This window comes from Grus americana, chromosome 1 (assembly GCF_028858705.1).
Source record: "Grus americana isolate bGruAme1 chromosome 1, bGruAme1.mat, whole genome shotgun sequence".
NCBI classification, from domain to species: Eukaryota; Metazoa; Chordata; class Aves; order Gruiformes; family Gruidae; genus Grus; species Grus americana.
This window is the reverse complement of record NC_072852.1, coordinates 190,260,566-190,267,492: the sequence shown is the minus strand read 5'-3', so window position 1 is coordinate 190,267,492 and position 6,927 is coordinate 190,260,566.

Below are 6,927 nucleotides of genomic sequence, written 5' to 3'. Positions count from 1 at the left end.
TAATTATGACAATTGGAGTGAGGAGTGTGTTAACAGTAATATTTAATTTTTATTGTAGTTACTTGACAGCCGCTGCAGTCATTTACTCTGCAGGGTCACACTCATCCCACATGACACTGTTACACCAGACCACAGCAAAGTAGGGGATTTATGCTCAAAATAGGGTAGGCTTGGAGCCGACAGCCCAAGGTAAATGCTTGTGGAAGGCCTTGAGCCCCTGAGCTTCTCTTCTTTAAGTGTAGGGAGAGAAAAAAAGTAGGGGAAGCTTGCCACGGGATTTTCATTTCTTCCCATGGTTCACATTTTATGCCTGATTCTACCTCCTCTTGCATCAGTAACAACTCCCCCGGACTCGGGTACGCAATGCTGGCAGCCACAGGCCACACACACGTCGGACGCGTGGGGTGCTCTTTCACTATTCCCACACACTGCAGAGGCGAGACATGGCCATAACCCTAGAGCTGCCTCCAGACCTGCTGCCACAAGTGACCTTCTCCAGGACCAGCATGTCCCATCTAGCACCCAGACACATCCCGTCTGGGTGGAAGGGCTGTTTTTCCTTCTCCGAGAGGCTCTCACCCCGCTCCAGGCATCACGCAGAAATAGGCAGGAGGAGGCAGGGGCCATGGTCCCTCTGCCAGCTTCCCCCTCGCCCGGCTGCCTGCCCCCTCCCGCAGCCCCAGCTCCCACCGCCCCAACACATACCCTTCATGTTTTGTTGGTGGGGTTTTTATTTGGGAAACACTAATCCAGCCTCTCCTCCGTTTCTCCATACTGCTCTGCCCTTCCTTGTCTTTTTAACTGCTACGTTCAGGTCAGGTGTGCAGGAAATCTCAGCACCCACCTAAGTGAGAATGGCAAAATTATGAAAAGGGAAAAAAACCCAACCCCTCATGAGTTTCCCTCTTTTTTAACAGCTTAATGCCATTTTCTTTACTGAGCAGTGGCTTGAGCAGTCTTCTCCGGCTGGGAAGAACTGGGACAAGTAAAAATAATAATAATTAAATGATATAAATAACATCCAGCAACACCCTTGACACAAACACAGATGGGACAGATTTTTCTCTGGGTTGCCTTCCCAGTTTGCCCTGTACTGTTACTGTACGACCCATAAACGTTTTCTCTACAAGTAGGGGTGTCGCACTGCAGACTACTCACCTTGTGTGCCCATTTCAGGTTTTGGCAGACCCCAGTGTGGTCATCGATGGGGATCCCCATGCCCTGAGCCTCTCTTCTCTCCCTTTCCATATCCTCTTTCCTCCTCCTCCTTCATGGTACGAGGCAGTGGAAAGTAAATACAGCTTCTCTTCCCCATCCCGGCCAGAAGAGGAGGGGAGCAGGGTTTTCCTTCCCCATTTCCACATGGTGGGAGGAGGGACAAGATCTGATTAACAGGTCTCAGCCCTTTTCCCAGGGCTGGGCAAGAGGGAAAACTGCAGCACTCACCCCTCAGCTCTGGCTGATGGTTGGAGGTGATGCTGCTGTGTCTCAGGGTGCTGGAGATCCTGGAGAGGAGCAGGGACATTCCCCCTGGCCCTCTGACCAGGCACTAGCTCCAGCTTTGGCCTCTTTGGCCATGCCCAAGCCTGCTCCTGTTACTGACATGGCACTTTGGTAACTGAAGGAGACCCAAGGAAGGCTCAGGGAGGGATGCAGAATCCCCCCCTGCACCACAGTATGGTTGAAATACTTCAGCGGTGGTGACAAGACAGGTGAAAGTTGTCTGCTTCCTACACTGGCATCTGATTAAATGTCCATTTGGGGGATGTGCTGCAGAAGAAGAGACAAAGAACAAGTTATTGCCAGTGGCCATGGAGGATTGGGAACAAGCCTCACACAGCCCCTTCCAACCTCCAAATAGCACCACTGCCAAGACAAAAACCCAGGTTTCTTTTAAAATTTTGTGAACTCCAGGACTTGAGGAGCTGCAGGAGCTACGGCCTTGAGCCAGGGGGTGTGCAGCTGGGTATGCCATGGCTCGGGGACCAGGGGGCTGCAGGCCGGGCGTCAGCCTACCCAAACCCACTTCACTTGCTGCCCGGTGCCGAACTGAAACACGCCCCTTCAGAAGCACAAGGCCGCTCCCGTCCCCTCTTTACCATCGCTTTTCCATGTGCAAAATGAACCACCATGCAATGCAACACAGGGTGAGGCTTTGGGAAGGCGGCCGTTCCCAGCCCCTTGGTTCACAGTGGCAAAATATCAGGGTTGGGTGTTTTAGCTACAGTTTTTGGTCAGTCCTATTATCATCATGCTACAGAAAAACTGCCTCGGGTGGCGGTTACACTCAAACCAAACCTGCATGTTATACGGTATACACGTACCCAGGGAGTCAATGCAGCCTGGAAGAAGGCACATCCCCTCCAACATCTAGCAGATGCACAGCCATGAAGTCTCCTCCAGCAGGAACCCGATGGCGGGGGGACCCCAGCCTGACATCCCAAACAAGGGTACCGGCCTTGTCTTGCATGGGGATTGATACTGGGAGAGATAACATTCATGGCAAAGCTCCCGTGGAAGCCGGGGCACAGGGTCAGGCCTCCACGGCTTCTGTGAGTGCAGCACTGGGCTCTGGGCAAGCAGGAGAGGCACGGCAGGCGCCCGGAAAGACCGCCAAGCTTGCTTCACCAAATCTTTAAAAATTATTAAGTAGGGAAAGGAGCCTTACCTTCATTTTTCACACTTGCTAAGGCCCCTCAGATTAGGGTCTTTTCTCTGTGGAGGGGGAGGACAGAAGCCGAGCAGCCCCCACAGCAGGGAAGCTCGCCAGTCACTTTTGAAACATCTGCAGAAGGTGCTTACAAAGGAGCAGGAGATGTTTCAGGTCTGGGACAGGGCAAAGTGGAAGATTAACAGCGGGTGGGATGGCTGGCCTCTCCTCCCCGCTGCATCCCAGCAGGACCCACAGCAGCCTCACCAGCCGTGGGGGTGCCTTGAGTGGCTTTCGGCAGCCTTCATCCCTCTCCGCAGCTCTCGTTAGTAAATCACGTGGCTTGCAATGACAGAGGGACCGATTTGACTGCAGCCCTGAATTCACGCAACCGACCTTTCATGCGCCTGGCAGCTGCTTCTGATTTTGGAGAAATCGGAAACTTGAATTTACACCCTCACGATACTGGCACAATCCGGGTCTGGATATTGCCACTCAGCATCGCTGCCAATCTGATATAGCACTGCCACACTCAGGCCTGTGTATCTTGTGACTGTCCTAAAACCATCCTTTTCAAAAAATTGCAATATTAAGTTGCTTTCAAGAGAGAGAAGGGGGAAAAAAAAAGTAACTTCCAATAATTTAATTAGAGTAATGTTTCCCAGGATTCTAAGCTCAATGATCACAGGACCTTTTTAAGCAAAACACAGCCACTGATCACATTAAGAGCAACGCTGCTGAAACATTAATTTTCATCTTAAAATTGGGCTAAATTTGAAGTATTCATTGTATTTTATTTCCCCCCTTTTTGTCTTATAGTTTGTGGGTTTATAAATCCAGCTTTATAAATGCCAGTTTTATAAAACAATTTTGCGTTTGCTGCTATGTTATATCTATTGTATCTAATCTAATACATATAACGGCATAAACCCTGGTCTAAGGGACCGGGAGGTTTTTAGGAGCAGCTGTTGGTATGTGCCTCCAGTTCCATTTTTCCTGTCGGAAAGCACTAAGCAAACATCCCCTCACCAGGGAGGCTTAGGGTGTGTTCACAGTAAAGTCTTCTTATATCCAAAAAGGCAATTTGCTTGAGCAATCCCATTGATTTCAGGGGGTAATCACTAACCTGAGGAACAAGCTCACAGCTATGCCCTTAAATCCAGGCGGCTGTTTTGTTTGCACCTTTTCCCTTATCCAATGTGGCTGTAGCGTGCTGAGCATCAGGATTCATTCTATTTAAAAATCAGCTCTAAAGATAAGATTATCCCTTATCTTTGAAAACTGCCTGGCTTTGCAGAGCATCCCCTGCCCCGGGCAGCCCGGGAGCACATCCCAGCTGCTGGCCTGCACCAGTGGCATGTACGCTGGCAGAGTCTGGCCCTTGAACAGGCAAAACACCTTTGCCAGCAGAAAAATAGCCCTCCAGTGTGGCCACCGGTCAAGTGGAGCCCAGCGGCTGCCGTGGGGACGTGGGGAGGAAAACACGAGTGCCTCCTCGGGCACCCCTTGACACCAGAACATCATCTTGGCTCTCCCCAGGGTGAGCTGGTACGCAACATGCCGAGGGGAGAGGGAGTTTGCATCCCCGACTCTAGTTGATCTACACAATGCAAACGCTGGGGAATGGCTGGGATTCTCTCAGGCAAATTTAGGTGGGCAAATGCTTGCACATAAAGAAAATGGGGTGCTGCTTTTCCCTCCCAGCTGCGAGGCAGGCCTGGGAACGGGGCTAAGCACCACATTGGTCTTGATGTCCCTCCCTGCCTCCCCACTTCCCCAGTGAAATCTGAAACGTGGCTATTTCTGCCACTGCTGACAAATACCATCACCTTTCGCTCCCTCCCCTCCCTCACGGGTGACAGGGTGCATCGCCGGGGACCATAAATGAATCATCGCTCCGCAGCTCCCGCGGCTTTCGGGCATGGCCGTGGGAGCAGGGCCACCCACGCCAGACCAGCACCACGGGGCAGGGAGACCGCAGCCCCAGCTGCAAGGAGAGCCGGGGGGCAGGGGCCTGCATTGCATTTGGCTTTTATTGGGAAAATGGGAATAAATACCAGGGGCTGAAAGGGAGAAGGGAGGGAAGCTGGCTCTGAAACATCCCTGTGACTGCCGTCCACACTGCCTTTCCTCGCCGTGGCAGCAGCAGCCAGGAGCTGGCAGCCCATGGGAACCTCGGCTGGCCCGGTGATGCCCAGGGCAGGGTATTCCCAGGAGAGGCTGTGCAGCGCAGGGACATGGAGAAGCCCAGCCTGGCTGCGGAACTTCTCTCCTGCACGGGGACAGACCTGGGTCTGGGCTTGGGTCAGCATCTCCACTGCCCACTGTCAGCGCTTCAGAGAATCTTCTTCCACGGATCTGAATTCATCTCAACAGGCATTAAAAAGTTTCTCTGACAGGCAGGGACTGCTATGCAAAAGAGCTAAAGGGTGAAGGGGAACTCCCTTGGGCTGGACACTGTGGCGCAGTTTCTTTGCAGGGTCCCAGCCCATCGCTCAACACTGCAAGATCACTTTTTACATTTAAAGAAACAAAGCAAGCTTTAGATACCACATGCCAGCAGTTAAGCTTCTCCAATACGTGACTTGATCCAATTGCCCTCAGATCCTTCCTGCCACCCTGGCTGGCCCTTCTAGTTTTTCTTCAGGCTTCCAGCTTTTCTTTAAGATATAGAGCCCTTTATTGCACAAGTGCAATATTGCATATTATGCATATGCAGCTGATTTCCAAGGTGGTAAGGGCACCTTTATATAAGCAAAGCATTGCCCTTTTTTGCCAGGAGCTCTGCTCCCATTTCAGGGTGTCATTCGCACCCCTACCCAGGCACCAGCACTGGCCACATTGCTCCTCCACGGGTGACACATTCCAGAGCACAATCAAACCTATTGTGCAGCTCTAAAACAGCTTTTTCTTTAATCTGCGAGGGGAACACCACAAGGATTTTATATCTAATCCACTAAATCTACACTGACATCTTGTGGAGATCATGAGACCAGAATGCCACAGCCACTCGGCAGGGTGGGATTTACACCCTCGCCGTGTCCTGCTGGACACCATTGTGGCAGCAGCTGGACTTTCTGAAGTACCTGAAGGTGTGTCCATGGTGAAAACCAGGCCCTGGAATCTCAGAAGTCATCGTTCTCTGTCCACGATCGTCATTTTACTAAGTGATGCTCACAAACCCAATGTTGTGGTTTAACCCCAGCCGGCAACTAAGCCCCATGCAGCCGCTTGCTCATTCCCCCCAGGTGGGATGGAGGAGAGAATCAGAAGAGTAAAAGTGAGAAAACACGTGAGTTGAGATAAAGACAGATTAATAGTTTAAAAGCCATACAATTCATTCCCCACTTCCCACGGGCAGGCAGGTGTTCAGCCATCTCCAGGAAAGCAGGGTTCCATCACGTGTAATGGGTACTTGGGAAAACAAAATGCCATAACTCCAAACGTTCCCCTTCCTTCTTCCCCCAGCTTTACATGCTCAGTATGACATCATATGGTATGGAATATCCCTTTGGTCAGTTGGGTCAGCTGTCCCGGCTGTGTCCCCTCCCAACTCCTTGTGCACCCCCAGCCTCCTCGCTGGTGTGTTGCGGGGAGAAGCAGAAAAGGCCTTGATGCTGTGTAAGCACTGCTCAGCAGTAACAAAAACATCTCTGTATCATCAACACTGTTTTCAGCACAAATCCAAGATGTAGTCTCACACCAGCTACCATGAAGAAAATTAACACTCTCACAGCCAAAGCCAGCACACCCAACTAAAATGAGACTATTTCATTTTAAATCCTCACTGAAAGCAATACCATGGCCCCTCTTGCATAAATGCCACAATGCTTCAGGCTTCTCATCAAAGCCCAAGTTTTTGATGAGGAGCTATTTTCATGCTGGAATTTTATTATCTCTGTAAGCGCTAGAAGAAAATGGACCTGAGTAGCACTCCAGGGCTCCTTTAACACTTCCCTTCATCTAAAAATACATGCTTTAAGTAAAAACTGCCTGCAGTTTGGGAACGTGTGCAAGGTTTTCCTCCTTATTCACCCCATCATTGTAGCTCCACTGCTGGGTCAGAAGGGTTGAATTAAGCCACTGCTATCTCCCTTCCAGTGTTTGGGAAGCGTTCAAGGAGTACAACCCCTCCGTTAGGCACATTACATCAATACCACGGTATAATTGCTTGGTAGGGGTTAACACCAAGAGCTGAAATGCCAGCACAGATAATCTTGCAACCAAACCAATCATTCCTCCAGCTTCCTCCTAATACAACGCTGGGGAGCAAACAG